Here is a 17,437-nt window from a genome sequence, read left to right as displayed (position 1 = left end):
AATAGCCCAGCAGTCTGCCCCAACAGATGGAATAGCAGGGGAAACAGGACAGGAACCAACAAATGAGCCACCTCCAGACGCACCCCAGCAGGAAGCAAATCAGGCACCTACAGACGCAGCCCCAAACCAGACAGTAGAGGCTCATCTCAGCAGAATTGAGACCAGAATGCATAACATGGAGCACCTGCTACAACTTCTGGTGGACAACTTTCTGCCTGCAGACCATGACAGACACTGATTTGGCCGAGTGATCTGCTCAAATCACTAACCAAATCACCTCAGGCTAGGAAGTCCCTTTCTCTCTCACTTTTTATTTATATGTTTTACATTGAGGACAATGACTAGAATAGGTGTGGGGGTACTTAGGGAATATTTTGCACTATTTGCACCATTCTTTGTTTTCTTTTTGCATTCTTTTTGCTTCTTTTTTCATGAGTTTTTACCCTTTTTTTTTCACACACCAAAAATTTTTCCACACATATGCACACACACACACATTTTGTTTTAGCCTTTTTACTCTACTCAGCATAGATAACCAAAGTTAAGAAAGTCTCTTATCTTATGACCCCATTAATTTTTCCAACCCTTTAAATCTAAATTGAACCATTTACAGTGTGTTTCCTTTATTTAGGGAGTTCTTTCTCTTAAATTGAATCTTTAAATCTGCTGTGGCCAATAGGAAAGGAAAAAAAATGCATGAAACAAAAAGTTAGTGCAATTTTCTATGAGTTGATTTGCCCAAATTGTTATGAAAAGGAAATAGAAAAAGAAAAAATTCAGCAAAGCACAACCTGTTTCGATGGTCTAAGACTATGAACTGAGCTAATAGTCACTTGGACAAGTGACCAACTAAGTAACCAGGGGTGTATCACCCATATGCACCTTCGCTTAAAAGGCTGGTGATTTTTTCAAGCAAAAATAAGTTTCGATGGTCTAAGATTATGAACAGAGCTAGTAGCCACTTGAACAAGTGACTAACTGAGTAACCGGAGGTATATCACCCATATGCACCTTCGCGTAAAAAGGTTGGTGACTTTTTTAGGCAAGGAGAAAAAGTGTAACGACCCGAAAATCGGACCGCTACCGGCGCTAGGATCCAAATCGACTTAAGGCCGCCGGGACCCGTAGCAAGCCTGACATATAACCTGTAAACCTGTTTAATCCCATACATGATCAACATACATAAAAATTAAAACTTTCCTTTTCATCATACACCAAACTCAACCTGTGCATGCACTATACATAGCATATACATAAACATTAATCCCTCTGTGGGATTTCATCATTTCCCCAATGGGAGACATAACCTGTGTTGAGTTGGTTTACATAAGCATCATAAAAATATCTAAGATCATGTATAAAAGGGATAACAATACCAATAGGGTCAAGCACAACTTCTAATCCTCAATATCATTATACATAACATGACTATTCAACTTTACATCATCTTACAATTTATCATGTCCACTTTCTATCTATTACAAACACATGACTTTACTCTTCTTGACTTCTCTGCCTAGCCCGTACCTGCAAACCTGGGGGATTAGGGAGAGGGGTGAGCTACAAGAGCCCAGTGAGCAGAATGATAAAAACATATAAATCATATGCCATAATGGAAATGCAACACATCACAGACAAATCACATCAAGGATGGTATTTTCACTAATAGTCCTCTACATAGTCCAAAGTGCCGGGACGTAGAATGGGTCAACCGGTCTTTCTCTTACATAACATAACATAATATTCCAAAGTGCCAGGGACGTAGAATGGGTACAACCTAGACTTCCATACCATATCATGTCGTAACATCATCATAACATATGAGGACTAAGGGATCATCCAATAACCAATCCACATCAACATCATAAGTGCAATGCAACATATTCGTGGATTCTAATGCAAACAACCTAAAATCATTACATGGCATTCATGATGCATGAACATGCTCAAAACTTTATAATTTATTTGCTTTAAATCGTAAAGGTTTATTCTACTCACCTCTGGCTAGCTCTGACACTGACTGAAGCAGCTGACTCACTGTTGGGATCCTCGGTTCCTCGGGTCCGAACCCACACAGGTGCACTTAAATGAGGGACCAAACCACTAGAACACAACTCTAAAAGCATCCCCCCAAAACCCCCTAAAACACCTCAAAACAATCATGCAAAACATGCAAAGGAAGGCTGGACAGGGCACTTTCGGCGGCAGGTTCGGCGGCCGAAAGTCCCTCCAGAGCCGAAAGTCAGGCAGGTTCGGCGGCACCTTAGGCGGCCGAAACTCCCAGACAGAGGCGAAACTCATGCATGTTCGGCGGCACTTTCAGCGGCCGAAACTCCCAAACAGAGATGAAAGTCTCCTTTCGGGGGCAAGCTTCGGCAGCCGAATGCTGCCTCCACAAGAGGGTTCGGCGGCCGAAAGTCCTTTCGGCTGCCGAACCTGGTTTCTCCCAAAGGGCAGAAACTTGGTTCAAACATGCACAAATGCCTCAAACTCCTACCATCATGCATTTAGCTCAACCAAAATATGCATACAAGCTCCTAGGGGTCTCAAACTAACTTAAACCCCAACTACAACACACATACACAAGCATTTGCAAGCCACATTGTTCAAAACTCATCAAAAACCCATAAACCTAAACATAAGCTAAACATGCATTCTACCCCATAGATCTTACTTAAAACTTGTTTAAAACAAGAAAAGGATTCAAGATCGACCCTTACCTCTTGAAGATCGGGAGAGAGATGACCTCAACTTGAAAAATGGAGGGATTGAGTTCTTGAACCTCAAAGCTCCAAAACTTGCTTTAAACTTGAAAATCTTCAAAACAAATCAAAAACTCATGAAAAACTCGAAAGATCTGAAGGAAGAACTCAAAGATGGGTGAGGAACGGCGGAGAGCTCACCTTGGCCGACAATAGGGAGAAAAGCTCGCCCGTTTTCGGCTAAAGGACCCTTTTATAGTGGCTGGCCAGGCCACGTTCGGGGGCCGAACGTGCCTCCGCATGCATGCCATGTTCGGCGGCCGAACTTGAGGTTCGGCGGCCGAACCTGGACTTCCCTCACCTATGCCTTCGGGGGCCTAAGGCACACCCGAAATGCATGCATGTTCGGCGGCCAAACTTGAGGTTCGGCGGCCGAACCTGGGTTTTCCTCCAAAGTTGTTTTCATGCAAAAACTCATTTTCTTTTTACTTAAAACCATAAAACTCATTAAAACATTTTATAAAAATATAGTTCTACCCTTCTAGAGGTCTTCGACATCCGAGTTTCCACCGGACGGTAGGAATTCCGATAGCGGAGTCTAGCCGGGTATTACAAAAAGTGCTGCTAAATAAAAATGCTTAAAATGGGCAAGTCACTCTTAGGGGTTGTATTAAGCCTAATATGAAAGAATAAGCATGATCAAGTCAAAAACTTTCCCTTGGCCATGGTAGGTGATGGGAAACAAGGAAAGAGGGGACAACCTTAGTGCATGCATCCTACACCGTAGTGTTTCAACTTAGGAGTCTAGGGGGGCTGATTAAGTGGTACTTAAGCTCAAAAGAAAAGGGGGCTTGATTGACTAAGTTATTTATTGCTTGAGGACAAGCAAAAGGTTAGGTGTGGGGGTATTTGATCAAACATAATTTAGCCACATTTTTATTATCTTTATTACTGATTAATTACACATTTTCCAACTTAATTTATGGTTTTTGTCATTTTTTTGCAAAAAAAGAAGAAAATGAAAAGTTGGAGAAAAAGTGAAGAAAAAGCTGGAAAAGTGATTGAGTCAGAGTAATTTGGCCAAATCACCCGCAGGAATCAGAAGTAGGAAGCTGAGGCAGAAACTTGGAAGAAAATTCGCAGAAACGATTTGGCCAAGTGATCTGCCCAAATCACCCGCCCAAATCACATTGACGCAGAGAGACAATAGAAGCGGGAAAAGAAATTCAAAAGTGGAGAAGTCCAAATCCACTTTAAACACTGCAAGATCAGTCCCAAGAACCACGTCCATCATTTAAAGAATTTCACTCTCAATTAAATACAAAATTAAAAGAGGAATCAAAGACTACAAAGAAGACCAAGTCAAATTGGGATTTCCAAACCCTAATTGAATTAGGGTTCTCCATCTATAAAGAGGACATAAATTAAACCAGCAGAAAGCATCTTCTCAGTTTGGGATTTTCTGTAGAATTTCAGGAGTCATACAGCAGCTTCTCCATTCTTTTCTTTCTTACCTCTTTTTGTGTGTTTTGTCCACCATGAGTGGCTAAACACTTTTCCTTTCTAGTTGAAGTTGGAAATTTCAGATTTGTGATGAATTGGGAGATTTAATACTCCATTATTAAACTCTTGTTTATTTTCAATATTTATGCAACTTGATATTTCTATAATTATTGCTTTGCTTTTAGAATCAATTAAGGCATGTTGTTTTAATTGCTTGAGTAATATATTATTTAAATAATTTAGGTCCGTAATTGCTTAGATTATTTAAACACAAGTATAATCAGTTGTATAATCTAAACTTGACCACGCGGTTGGCAAAGTTAGAGTTGGGTTTCTCTAAGTCCTAATGCAGTTAACAGTTGTTCGATGCTAAAAGCCCCAAGGACGTTCATTGGCAACTTGTTAACTAGAGTTTGATTAGTGAACGTTTCCTAATCAAACTAAAACTAAGGAGGAATTTGGATTGTGAGAAGCGTCTTCCACATCCTAAGCTAACTTATTGAAATAAATAAGAGTATCAAAAAGTCAATGATCAATTCTAAACAAACTGAAATTCATCCATGCTTCAACTAGAATCATTTTCCCATTGAAATTCTTATCTTTTAATTTATTGCTTTATCTTGCTATTTAGTTTTAATTCATTATCATCATATCAAACCCCCTCTTTTATTTATTTTTGTTATTTGTCCAAGTCATTAATAGGAAAATTCGTAGTGTCAAATCTCTGTGGTTCGACCCTATTGCCACTGTCTACAAGTTAATTGTTGATTGTTTAATAGGTTTCTTTTTTACGGCTTCGACAACCGCTATCAGTCTCATTGAGGAAAAAATAGATAAGTTTACAATTCTCTATGGATTCGATCCTTTACCACTATCTGCAGTATTAATATTGTTGATAACTGGAAAGGTTATTTTTGACCGGCTTCGACAACTGCGAATCAAGGTCATCAGTATATTTTTCTCCATGGCAAGCTCAAAGATTCAATTCAAAAGGCAATTCCCAAAAATGAATACAATTCACTGCAATTGATTTAATACAGGTTTAAAGAGTCATCACATCAATGGGGTCATGGAAAGAAAACTAATCCAACATAGTCTATGAGATTGAGTAGAGCAAATCAAAACAGAAACAAAACAAAAACTGTGGCTACATGTGTGTGTTATTGAAAGCAAAAATAAAAAAATTTCAACTGTGGTTATTCAGAACTAAGCAAAATGCAAAAATGAAACTGAAATACTGAAAAACATAAAAACAAAAGTTCAAAGATATGCACCCCCACACCTAAATCATGCATTGTCCTTAATGTATAGGAAATGTTAAAATGCAAAAGAAACTAAGTACTCCCTTTGGGTGTGGTGTGCATGGTGCGATTTCCTTAGGCTGACTGAGAGGGATGGAGTAGTGGAATTTCTTCCACCACTTGCACTGCAAATCCCTCATAGTATGGTTTCAGACAATGTCCATTCACCTTAAAGATCTTTCCAGTCTCTGTGCTTCAAATATCTCTAGCTCCATGGGGATGGGCATGCTCCACAATGAATGGGCCAATCCACCTAGATCGTAGCTTTCCTGGAAATAATTTCAAACGAGAATCAAAAAGTTAGACTTTATCACCAACCTCAAAGTGTTTTTTTGAAATCTGATTGTCATGGGAGGCTTTGGTTTTGGCTTTGTAGTTCCAATAAGTTTCATATGCATCTCATCTTATCTCTTCTAGCTCTTACAGTTGCAATTTGCGATTGTGGCCGACCTCTGTGAGATCCATGTTGCAACTCTTGACTGCCCAGTAGGCCTTGTGTTCAAGCTCAACTGGAAGATGACATGCTTTCCCATATACTAATCTATAAGGAGACATACCTATGGGGGACTTGTAGGTTGTCCTGTGGGTCCATAAAGCATCTTCCAATCTTGCACTCCAGTCCTTTCTATTGGGGGACACTGTCTTTTTGATCAAGCATAATTTAGTCACATTTTTATTATCTTTATTACTGTTTAATTACACAATTTTTCAGCTTAATTTATATTTTTGTGATGTTTTTGCAGAAAAAAAAGAAAATGAAAAGTTAGAGAAAAAGTGCAGAAAAAACTGGAAAATTAATTGGGTCAAAGTGATTTGGCCAAATCACTCGCAGGAAGCAGAAGCAGGAAATTGGGGCTGACTTGCAGAAATGATTTGGGCGAGCGATTTGGGCAAATCAACTGCCCAAATCAAACTGATGCAGACAAAGGACAGAAGCGCGAGAAGCGAGGAAAATTCAAGATTCAAAGGCATTGAAGTCCAATACTACTTCAAACTCTTCAAGACCAATTCTATGACAACTCTAAGAGCTACACCAAACAAAACACTCCACCAAAAAAGTTTTATTCACAATTAAATACAAAGACAAAGGAGGAATATGTTAGTGTATATGCTCTAGGCCATTATCTTAGACCTTTATGTATGTCGTTTTGGTTATTAATAAAAGAGATTTTTATCATTATTATTTGTTTGCATGTTACATAATAATGATTATCATCCCTAGTTATTATTATGTTGATAATAATAAAATATAACTGTTATGATTATTGATTGATAATCATGAGATGATTATTTATATGTTGATATAATTCAATAATCATAAATATTTGTTAGAGAATAAAGTATTGAATGGACCCGCATTGAGATCACTATATGGGTCATTGTCATAAGTGAATCTCAAAGTGTTAGTGTATATGCCCTAGGCTATTATCTTGGACCTTTTTGTATGTCGTTTTGGTTATTAATAAAAGAGGTTTTATCATTATTATTTGTTTGCATGTTACATAATAATGATTATCATCCTTGGTTACTTATTATTATGTTGATAATAATAAAATATAACTGATATGGTTATTGATTGATAATCATGAGATGATTATGTATATGTTGATATAATTTAATAATCATAAATACTTGTTGGAGAACAAAGTATTGGATGGACCCACATTGAGATCACTACATGGGTCATTGTCATAAGTGAATCTCAAAGTAGTTATGTCTTAATCCTTTGACTTGAGATTGTCATAGTTTCCAACATAAGGACTATTATGTTTTGACATAACCAAACATTGTCTTTAATCGGACAATCATAAAGGTTATGATTGAGCATAATAGAAATTATGTAGAGGATAATGAACAACCAAAATAGGATTTGTCCCTCTCTATGAGAGAGAGATATCTTCTGGGCCCCTCGATAAGTGAGACTGAGAAATGCATGGCCATGCTCAAATGAATTGATAGTATGATCAATATCATTTGAATTTATTAGTCTAATTAGATATCGAGAAATCATAAGTTTGAACATTATAAGTTTGACATTGAGCATGACTTATGTTCAAACTAGATATCGTGTGACAAAGGGATTAATTCATGTTCTATTTATTAGGCTTTATCGGACTATTGATCCTCATATTAGTTGGGTAGTCATAATGTCTTGCTAGATGTCACTTATGACTTATGGGCCTTGTGGGACTGAGCCTATTGCCAATTAATGTGAGCCTATTGGGTCACACACAAAAGAACGTTGTTGATGTGTTATGTCATATTAATGGGCTAAAAGCCCAAAGCCCATTAATATAATTAATAATAATAAAGTGTTATTATTATTAATGATTAATATATTTAATAATAATAAAGTGTTATTATTATTAATATATTTAATAATAATAAAGTGTTATTATTATTAATATATTTAATAATAATAAAGTGTTATTATTATTATTATTAAATATTAATATAATTAATAATAACAAGTGTTATTATTATTAATATTAATTATTAATATAATTAATAATAATAAGTGTTATTATTATTAATCATTTATTATTATGAGATAATAATATTTAAAAGATCTGCAGTCTATCTGTAACTGTTATAGATAAAGAATAAACACAACTCCTTTTAGGAAAAGGAGTTGTGGGAAAAACACAACTCTTTTTAGGAAAAGGATTTGTGTAAAAATAAAAAACTGAAACATATAAATACCCCTTCTACGAATTGTGGAAGGTGTGTGTTTTTTAGAAAACTCAGTCTAAAAGATTGCAGATAGTGGAGCACATAATCTATCCATCCTTGAGAGAGCTAGCACTCTAGAAGGATAGAAGATGTTCGTGTGGATACCATAGAGGGTGTTCGTTTGAAAAAGCAGCACCATCAGTTCAACATTGTTTTTTCTTGACGAGATTAACAGGTTAGTCTCATATCCATCTTATTAATTAAACGAAGCACTCGGATTCTGGAAAAGGAAATCAACAGAGATTTTATTTTTCTGCTGCGCAACTGGGTTGCAATAATCTCGGGATTTCCCAACACAAAGTAGTTATGTCTTAATCCTTTGACTTGAGATTGTCATAGTTTCCAGCATAAGGACTGTTATGTTTTGACATAACCAAACGTTGTCTTTAATCGGACAATCATAAAGGTTATGATTGAGCATGATAGAAATTATGTAAAGGATAATGAACAATCAAGATAGGATTTGTCCCTCTCTTTGAGAAAGATATCTTCTTGGCCCCTCGATAAGTGAGACTGAGAAATGTGTGGCCGTGCTCAAATGAATTGATAGTGTGATCAATATCATTGGAATTTATCAATCTACTTAGAGATCGAGAAATCATAAATTTGAACATTATAAGTTTGAACATTATAAGTTTGAACATTATAAGTTTGAACATTATAAGTTTGACATTGACCATGACTTATGTTCAAACTAGATATCGTGTGACAAAGGGATTAATTCATGTTCTATTTATTAGGCTTTATCAGACTATTGATCCTCATATTAGTTGGATAGTCATAATGTCTTGCTAGAGGCCACTTATAACTTATGGGTCTTGTGGGACTGGACTTATTGCCAATTAATGTGAGTCTATTGGGTCACACACAAAAAAACGTTATTGATGTGCTATGTCATATTAATGGGCCAAAAGCCCAAAGCCTATTAATATAATTAATAATAATAAAGTGTTATTATTATTAATCATTAATATAATTAATAATAATAAAGTGTTATTATTATTAATATTTAATAATAATAAAGTATTATTATTATTAATATTAATTATTAATATAATTAATAATAATAAAGTGTTATTATTATTAATCATTTATTATTATGAGATAATAATATTTAAAAGATCTGCAGTCTATCTGTAAGTGTTACAGATAAAAGACTCTATCACATAAGATATTTGAGTATCTACGAGATTGTGATAGTGGGTTATGAACACAACTCCTTTTAGGAAAAGGAGTTGTGGGAAAAATACAACTCCTTTTAGGAAAAGGAGTTGTGGGAAAAATACAACTCCTTTTAGGAAAAGGAGTTGTGGGAAAAACAAAAGACTGAAACATATAAATACCCCTTCTACGTATTGTGGAAGGTACATGTTTTTTAGAAAATTCAGTCTAAAAGCTGCAGATTGTGGAGCACATAATCTATCCATCTTTGAGAGAGCTAGCACTCTAGTAGGATAGAAGATGTTCGTGTGGATACCATAGAGGGTGTTCATTTAAAAAAGCAGTACCATCAGTCCAACATTGTATCTTATCGACGAGATTAACAGGTTAGTCTCACATCCATCTTGTGAATTAAATGAAGCACTCGGATTCTGGGAAAGGAAATCCGAGATTTTTATTTTTTCGCTGCGCAATTTGGGTTGCAATAATCTCAGGATTTCCCAACAGAATAAAAGATTACAAAAGAGACTAAGTTAAATTAGGATTCCAAATCCTAATTGGACTAGGATTCTTCACATATAAAAGGAGGCAGCCATAAACCAGTAAGGGGGCATCGATTTCACTGCAAAAATTCAGCAAGCAACACAGCAGCTCTCCTCTTCTACTTTTCTTCTTTCTTTTTTGTGATTTTGTCCACCATGAGTGGCTAAACATCTATTTTCTAGTTGAAGTTAGGAATTTTCAGTTTTGTGAGGAATTGGGAGATTTAAAACTCCATTATTAAACTCTTATTTATTTTTAATATTTATGCAACTTGATCTTTCTATTATTATTACTTTGCTTTTAGAATCAATTAAAGCATGTTACTTCTAAATTGCATGAGTGATATATTATTTGAATGATTTAGGTCCGTAATTGCTTAGAATGTTTAAACATAAGTACAATCAGTTGCATAATCTAAACTTGACCATGCGGTTGGCAAGATTAAAATTAGGTTTCTCTAAGTCTTAAGGCAGTTAACAATTGAAAAGTAAAAAACTCCAAAGACGTTCCTTGGCAACTTATTAACTAGTGTTTGATTAGCGAACGTTTCCTAGTCGAACTAAAACTAAGGAGGAATTTGGATTGTGAGAAGCGTCTTCCACTTCCTAAACTAATTTATTGAAATAAATAGGAGTATTAAAGAATCAATGATCAATTCTAATCAACTGAAATAGATCTATACTTCAACTAGAGTTTTTCTCCCATTGATTTACTCATCTTTTTAAATATTGCTTTCTCTTACTATTTAGTTTTAATTCATTATCATCAAAACAAACCCCCCTCTTTTTATTTATTTTCATTATTTACTTGTCCAAATAATTAGGAAAATCTTTAGTGTTAAATCTTTGTGGTTCGACCCTATTGCCAATCTACAAATTAACTTGTTGATTGATAATAGGTTTATTTTTTACGGTTTCGACAACCACTATCAAAAATTGGCGCCGTTGCCGGGGATTTGATCTAACTAACGAATTTTCCTTTTATGACCAGGGCTGACCGTAAAGAATTGAACGTACTACCAAGAGCTTGAGGAAGCAAGCAAACTTGAGGAAGCAAGCAAACTTGAGGAACCAAGCCTCAAAACCATCTTCATCAGCAACAGTAACAAATCTGGTATCTGCGATACAATCTGTTGCACCTGCTGCAAAATTTGTTGAACCTGCTACTACACCTGCTGCTATATTTACTGCATAAATCACTGTTGTATCTACTGCACATATCGCTGTTGTACCTGCTGAATAAGTTGTTGAACTAATTGCTGAAACTGTTGTACATGCTGCACTTATTGAATCTATTGTTGCACAAGCTGCTGCACTCAAAACCAGCCCTTAAAACTACACCAGAACCACCCAAAAACAAGAAATTTTTGCTAAAAAAATCCCACAATTTTAAGTTTTAATGCCACCCATATATTAAATACCTATCAAGACTAAGATCACCAAAATGCAGGTTTTGCCAAAGCAAAGTGCTTAGGTTATCCTATTAAGATAGGATAAGTAATAGTTACTCATTTATTTTATTTTGGTTGAGCTTAATTAGGCTATCAAAACGGTTTTGGGCCTAAGGCATTAAATGGGGTATAACATGCATTTGACATATGATGTCAACACCTCATAATTTAGAAGTTACATTAGATGTAATTGGTAAGGGGTTACCTACCTAAATAACTTAATTCTAAGCATAATGCCAAAGCTGACTTAGAATTAGGTGAAATATGGATCTTAGCCCACTAAAATATTATTATTTTTTAGGGTTATATTTTAGTGGGAGATTATTATCACCTTAATATTAATTTACTAAATTGATTATATTTGCATATTTTGTAGACAATTATGGCTGCTAATAACAATTTCACCTTATTACTGCGATCCATCCTTGAGAAGGATAAACTGAAAGATAATTGGCCTAAGGGACGGGACAAGCCTAGATGGCAATCCAAGGCAAAAGTTCCTAAGGAAATAGTTCCTAAGGAAATAGTTCCTAAGGAAGGAATTTGCTTCCATTGCAAGGAACTAGGCATTGGAAGAAAAATTGCAAACTCTATTTGGATGAGTGCAAGAAGAAGAAGAGTAGTGAGACTACGACTTCAGGTATTTATGTTATAGATATTAATTTATCTATTTCTATTTCATGGGTATTAGATACCGGATGTGGCTCTCACATTTGTACAAATGTGAAGGGTCTCAAAAGAAGTAGAAAACTGAAAAAGGGCGATGTAGACCTACATGTAGGCAATGGAGCAAGAGTTGTTGCCTTAGCTGTAGGGACATATGAACTTGTGTTGCCCAATGGGCTTTTGTTAGTTTTGAACAATTGCTTTTATGTTCCTACTTTGAGTAGGAATATTATTTCAGTTTCTGTTTTGGACGATGAAGGCTTTTCATTTCTTATTAAGAATAAGAAATGCTCCATTAATAAAGATGATTTCCTTTATTGTATTGGAAATTCAATTGATGGCCTTTATGTCCTTAATCTAGATGATTCTAGAGGCAACAATATCTATAACATAACTTCTAAAAAAATTAAGCCGAATGAGTTAAACCCGACATATTTATAGCACTGTCGTCTTAGCCATATAAATGAGAATCGTATATCTAAGCTCCATAAAGATGGTTTATTAGATTCATTTGATTTTGAATTATTTAAAAATTGTGAATCTTGTTTGCTTGGTAAGATGACAAAGAACCCTTTTACTGGACAAGTTCAAAGGGCTTCAGACTTATTGGGCTTAATACATACAGATGTATGTGGCCCACTAAGCATTAGTGCTAGGGGAGGTTATCAGTACTTCATTACATTCACTGATGATTTCAGTAGGTATGGCTATGTCTACCTAATGAAACATAAGCATGAATTAATCTTTTGAAATGTTTAGAACTTTTCAAAATGAAGTACAAAATCAACTTGGTAGAACTATTAAGATGCTTCGATTTGATTGAGGTGGTGAATATTTGAGCCAAGAGTTTGATGAACATCTTAGAAATTGTGGAATTGTTTCACAATTGACTCCTCCAGGAACTCCATAATGGAATGGTGTTTCTAAAAGGAGAAATCAAACTTTATTAGATATGGTTCGATCTATGATGAGTCAAACAAATCTCCCTTTATCATTTTGGGGTTATGCCTTGGAAACAGCTGCATTCATTTTAAATCGAATACCATCGAAAGCGGTTGAAAAGACACCATATGAGTTATGGACTGGCAAGATGCCCAGTTTGTCTTTCCTTAAGATTTGGGGTTGTGAGGCTTATGTGAAACACACAATTTCAGATAAGCTAGCACCAAAATCTATCAAGTGCAATTTTGTGGGGTATCCTAAGGAAACCAAAGGATACTACTTCTATATTCCTTCAGAGAACAAAGTGTTTATTGCTCAAAATGGTACCTTTTTAGAAAAGGAATTTATCTCTTAGAGATTCAGTGGGAGTACAGTGCGACTTGAGGAAACTCAAGCACCACAAGAGAGCATTGAACTGCCAGTAGAACCACTTCAAGAACCACAAACAGTTGTGGAGACTGAAAGGGTGACACAAGTCCCACGCAGATCTGATAGGACACATCATCAGCCTGAGAGATATGGATTTCTCATGACTGATAGTCGTGATCTTTTGCTCATTGATCAAGATGAGCCTACTACCTATCAAGATGCTGTATCAAGTCCAGATTTCGAGAAATGGCTTTCTGCCTTGAAATCTGAAATGCAATCCATGTATGACAATCGAGTTCGGTCATTAATTGATCCCCCTAAGGGTGTTAAGACCATTGGTTGCAAATGGGTTTTCAAGAAGAAAACTGACATGGATGGAAATGTGCATACCTACAAAGCAAGGCTTGTTGCAAAAGGTTTTAAGCAAACTCATGGTATAGACTATGATGAGACCTTTTCGCCAATTGCAATGCTTAAATCGGTGAGAATTCTCATTGCCATTGCTGCGTACTATGATTACGAGATATGGCAAATGGATGTCAAAACAGCTTTCCTTAATGGAAACTTGCTCGAGGATGTGTACATGACACAACTCGAGGGTTTTGTAATCCCTGAGAATTCTGGAAAGATTTGCAAGCTTCAGAGATCCATTTATGGATTGAAGCAAGCTTCTCGGAGCTGGAATCTTTGTTTTGATGAAACAGTCAGGGACTTTGGATTCATCAAGAATGAAGATGAACCTTGTGTTTACAAGATGGTTATAAGAGTGCAGCTGTGTTTCTAGTCTTATATGTGGATGACATATTACTCATTGGAAATGATATCCTTACCTTGCGAAAGGTTAAGACTTGGTTAGGGAATTCTTTTTCAATGAAGGACTTAGGTGAGGCCACATATATCCTTGGTATTAAAATCTATAGGGATAGAACCAAGAGGATAATCGGTCTGAGTCAAAGTACTTATATTGACAAGGTGCTGAAAAGGTTCAACATGCAAGATTCCAAAGGAGGATTCTTATCCATGTCTCATGGTATTCATCTCAGCAAGAATCAATGTCCTATGACATCTGATGAGCAAGAACGGATGAATAAGATTCCTTATGCTTCTGCTATTGGATCTATCATGTATGCCATGTTATGTACTAGACCAGACGTCTCATATGCATTAAGCACAACAAGCAGATATCAGGCAGATCCCGGTGAAAGTCACTGGACAGCTGTTAAGAATATCCTAAAGTACCTTAGAAGGACTAAGGATGCATTCCTAGTTTATGGAGGTTTGAAAGACGAGCTAGTTGTAAATGGTTACACAGATGCTAGTTTTCAAACCGACATAGATGACTTCAGATTGCAGTCAGGATTCGTATTCACTTTAAACGGTGGAGTTGTTAGCTGGAAAAGTTCCAAGCAGAGCACTATTGTAGATTCTACAACAGAAGCTGAGTATATAGCAGCATCAGATGCAGCTAAAGAGACAGTCTGGTTGAAGAATTTCATCACAGAGTTAGGAGTGGTTCCCAGCATTGCAAATCCTATGGACCTTTATTGTGATAACAATGGTGCTATAGCACAGGTAAAGGAGCCCAGATCTCATCAGAGATCTAAACATATACTCAGACGATATCACCTTATTCGAGAGGTCATTGATAAAGGAGATATCAAAATATGTGAAGTAGACACAAATGACAACATTTCAGATCCACTAACCAAGCCTCTTTCACAGGTCAAGCATGATCAACACACTAGGTCTATGGGTATTAGATACTTGTATGATTAGGCCTAGTGCAAGTGGGAGATTGTTAGTGTATATGCCCTAGGCCATTATCTTGGACCTTTTTATATGTCGTTTTGGTTATTAATAAAAGAGGTTTTTATCATTATTATTTGTTTGCATGTTACATAATAATGATTATCATCCTTGGTTACTTATTATTATGTTGATAATAATAAAATATAACTGGTATAGTTATTGATTGATAATCATGAGATGATTATGTATATGTTGATATAATTCAATAATCATAAATACTTGTTGGAGAACAAAGTATTGGATGGACCCGCATTGAGATCACTACATGGGTCATTGTCATAAGTGAATCTCAAAGTAGTTATGTCTTAATCCTTTGACTTGAGATTGTCATAGTTTCCAACATAAGGACTATTATGTTTTGACATAACCAAACGTTGTCTTTAATCGGACAATCATAAAGGTTATGATTGAGCATAATAGAAATTATGTAAAGGATATTGAACAATTAAGATAGGATTTGTCCCTCTCTCTGAGAGAGATATCTTCTGGGCCCCTCGATAAGTGAGACTGAGAAATATATGGTCGTGCTCAAATGAATTGATAGTGTGATCAATATCATTTGAATTTATCAGTTTACTTAGAAATCGAGAAATCATAAGTTTGAACATTATAAGTTTGACATTGACCATGACTTATGTTCAAACTAGATATCGTATGACAAAGGGATTAATTCATGTTCTATTAGGCTTTATCAAACTATTGATCCTCATATTAGTTGGGTAGTCATAATGTCTTGCTAGAGGCCACTTATGACTTATGGGCCTTGTGGGACTGGGCCTATTGTCAATTAATATGAGCCTATTGGTCACACACAAAAGAACGTTGTTGATGTGTTATGTCATATTAATGGGCTAAAAGCCCAAAACCCATTAATATAATTAATAATAATAAAGTGTTATTATTATTAATATTTAATAATAATAAAGTGTTATTATTAATAATATTTAATAATAATAAAGTGTTATTATTATTAATATTAATTATTAATATAATTAATATTAATAAAGTGTTATTATTATTAATTATTTATTATTATGAGATAATAATATTTAATAGATCTGCAGTCTATCTGTAACTGTTACAGATAATGGATTCTATCACATAAGATATTTGAGTATCTGCGAGATTGTGATAGTGGGTTATGAACACAACTCCTTTTAGGAAAAGGAGTTGTGGGAAAAATATAACTCCTTTTAGGAAAAGGAGTTGTGGGAAAAACAAAAGATTAAAACATATAAATACTCCTTTTATGAATTGTGGGAGGGATGATGTTAAGTTTTGAGAAAACTCAGTCTAAAAGACTGCAGATTGTGGAGCACATAATCTATCCATCTTTGAGAGAGCTAGCACTCTAGAAGGATAGAAGACGTTCGTGTGAATACCATAGAGGGTGTTTGTTTGAAAAGGCAGCACCATCAGTCCAACATTGTATCTTCTCGACGAGATTAATAGGTTAGTCTCATATCCTTCTTGTGAATTAAATGAAGCACTCGAATTCTGGGAAAAGGAAATCAGAGAAATTTTATTTTTCCGCTGCGCCTCTGGGTTGCAATAATCTCTAGATTTCCCAACGCCTCCAACCTGGGTTGTAGGTGTTAGAATAGGGATCATACCTCCTTTGCCCATTAGATCCTCCTACTTGCTGGTCCTCTTCTTGAAGGGAAGGACATAGATCAGTTGGGTGGTTTATGTTTGCACATATCCCACATGGTTTTGGCTACTGAATTTGTTGGGCTTGTTGGGCTTGTCCCACAATAAGGTTACGGACAGCATTAGTCAGATCAGATATTTAAGAAGCCAAAGTGGATGTACTCACCTCATTCACCCTTCTTGGTGGCTGTTCTTGGTCTCCAAATTACTGAGAAGCTGTTGCCATGGTGGAAATTAAATTCCTTATTTCTTGAGGTGATTTGTCTTCAATGGATCCTCCATATGCTGCATCAATAAATTTTCTTTCTGAAGGTAGCAGACCTCCATAGAAATATTCAATGAGATTTGTCAGAAATATCATGCTGAGGGCAGCTTGTGCACAACCTTTTGAACCTCTCCCAGTACTTATACAAGCCTTCAGAATGCTTTTGCCTTATGCCACTTATCTCTCGACAGATGCTAATGGCTTTTGAGGTTGGGAAAAATTTGCTTAGGAAAGCCCTCACCATACCAGCCCATGATGTGATGGATCCGGGTGGTAAGTAGAATAGCCAATCCTTGGCATAGTCATCAAGGGAAAAAGGGAAGGCTCTAAGTTTGACATGTTC

Source organism: Manihot esculenta, chromosome 9 (assembly GCF_001659605.2).
Source record: "Manihot esculenta cultivar AM560-2 chromosome 9, M.esculenta_v8, whole genome shotgun sequence".
NCBI classification, from domain to species: Eukaryota; Viridiplantae; Streptophyta; class Magnoliopsida; order Malpighiales; family Euphorbiaceae; genus Manihot; species Manihot esculenta.
This window is presented reverse-complemented; position numbering follows the sequence as displayed.